The sequence below is a fragment of the Cicer arietinum genome, chromosome 7 (genome assembly GCF_000331145.2).
Source record: "Cicer arietinum cultivar CDC Frontier isolate Library 1 chromosome 7, Cicar.CDCFrontier_v2.0, whole genome shotgun sequence".
Taxonomy (NCBI): Eukaryota; Viridiplantae; Streptophyta; class Magnoliopsida; order Fabales; family Fabaceae; genus Cicer; species Cicer arietinum.
This window is the reverse complement of record NC_021166.2, coordinates 19,212,557-19,215,041: the sequence shown is the minus strand read 5'-3', so window position 1 is coordinate 19,215,041 and position 2,485 is coordinate 19,212,557.

Here is a 2,485-nt window from a genome sequence, read left to right as displayed (position 1 = left end):
CCCCCCCCCTTACTTATAATTGATATTTCTACTTCACTGCAGCCAACTACTGAAATGTACTCGACTTCTGTTGTTGACATTGTGGTGGTGTTTTGTCTCTTACTTGACCCAAATATTTAGTTGTCACCTTAAAAGGTGTAGTTGCCACTAGTACTCTTTCTCTCAAGTTAATCTCCAACATAATAATAATCACAATATCCACTCAGTTTGTAATTAGGAGATTTCTTGTAGAACAAGGTAAGGTTGATAGTGCCTTTTAGGTATTTAAGGATTCTCTTAACAACAGTTAAATGTGATTTCCTAAGGTCAACTTGAAATCTTGGACATACACACACACACTAAACATGATGTCAGGTCTGGAAGCGGTAAGGTAAAGTAAGGATCCTATAATTTCTCTATAGGTTTTTTTTGGACAACTTTTTCGCCTGAATCATCTTTTTCAAGTGAACAAGTAAGGTCTATTGGTGTAGCCATAGGTTCTCAATCACTCATCTTAAACTTCCTAAGAAGCTATTTTGTATATTTAGTTTGATACGTTTTTGACTTTGCTGAATTTGTATCCTTAAGAAGAACTTAAGTTCTCCCGTTATACTCATTTGAAATTCAAGCTGCATTAATTTAGAAAATTATTGGCAAAAAGTGCCATTAGTATATCCAAAAATAATGTAATCAACATAAATTTGAATAATAAGAATGTCATCTCCTATTGATTTTCTAAAGAGTGTATTATCAACATGTCTTCTTTCAAATTTATTTTTAAGCAAGAAGTTACTAAGTCTATTATACCATGCCCTAGGTACTTGTTTTAGACGATATATAGATTTCTTAAGTTTAAAAACACGATTTTGAAGTTCAGTACTTTCAAAACCTGGAGGTTGTTTAACGTAGACTTCTTCACTTATATAACTATTTAGAAAATTACCTTTAGCTTCATTTGAATAATCTAATGTTATTATTTGCAGTAAAAAAAAAGTAGGATACAAATAACTTCTAACATGATCACTTGAGCAAATGTCTTAGTGTAATCAATGTCTTCTTGCTGATTGTATCTTTGTTCGACAAGTCTTGCCTTGTTTCTGACCACTTCACCTTTTTCATTTAGCTGGTTTCTGAAAACCCACTTCATTCGAATAATGTTCTTATGTGGTCTAGGTACTAGATCCCAAACATCATTCTTCTTAAATTCATTTAACTATTCTTGCATTGAAAGAATCCGTCCATCATATGTCAATGAATGAGATGAGATGTCTTGTACTTCCATCCAAATCTTCCTTCTAACTTTCTTGACTGATTCTAACTTGATCAGATTCATCCTCTGAAGTTTTGTCATCTTCTGGTTTGTTTGCATTTGCTTCCTCTAGTTCCGGTAAACCTGCAATATCCTCAACTTGCTTTGACTTTTTAAGGTAAATCTATTTGTAATATAAAATAGTATAAATCAGCAAAACATAAGTTTTGTTTTTGGTATTTCCGCTTGTTTCAGAAAACCAAACTTGTATGCTATTTCTGCTGAAGTGTTCAGATTATGTGGATCTCCTTGTTCCTCTAAATTTTTGTGAACCTGCAAAGTACTTATCTATCTTTGATTTTTAAGAACAAGCTTCTTGTTATCACAGTAAACATAATATTAAACAATACTTAAATTTATACAAAGATATAACTTATATGTCAACAATTTCAGTTTCACTCTCAAAATTCTTTTATTTTTTCTTTTCTAGTTTTCAGATTCTGAATTTTCATATTCTCTTATTATAGGGTCTGGATGAAGGGATTTGAATTCCCATCCAGGTTTGTAGTCTTGATGAATTTGATTGGAGTGTTCAAATAAGTCTCATAATTCTTATTGTTTATGTATCAAGTTACTATAGTAAAGCTGATGGTAATTCTGATTCTTCTGGTAGTTCCGTATTTGTTGATATGTGTGATTTCTCTGCCAGTTTTGATTCTGTTGATACTCTAGATTCTTATGATACTTCTGGTTCATATGGTTATGGTTATGATAGGTATTATGCTGACCAATCCTTCTTCCACCATAGTCAGTTGGCATCTGTTTGTTAAGTCTTGGAACATAGACCTTTTTTCCTTCATATATTGCAAGCATCCATTGACCAGTCACAAAGAATGGTGTTTCAATTTGGTTTCTTAGAACATTTGCAACATAAACAAATTTATCATTTGGTACCAAAATCTGGTTAGCATAGGACAAGGTATTTTAGTGTAACATTTCTTATAGCAATTATTACATAAATCATCATAGGGCACAAACTTAGGTTCAATTACTTTTTCTTGAAATCCTATTCCTCTTTTACCATTCCTACTAACATCGTAAATCATAGATGCGCCAACCTTGTGTTTGACCTATGTATTTGAATTCTTATCTTATAACAGTGTTGATTTATGTATTTGATTTCTTTTCTTATAACATAGTGTTGACGTTTGTATTTGATTTCTTTTCTTAAAGAAGCGCTTTGTGGGAGGCAACCCA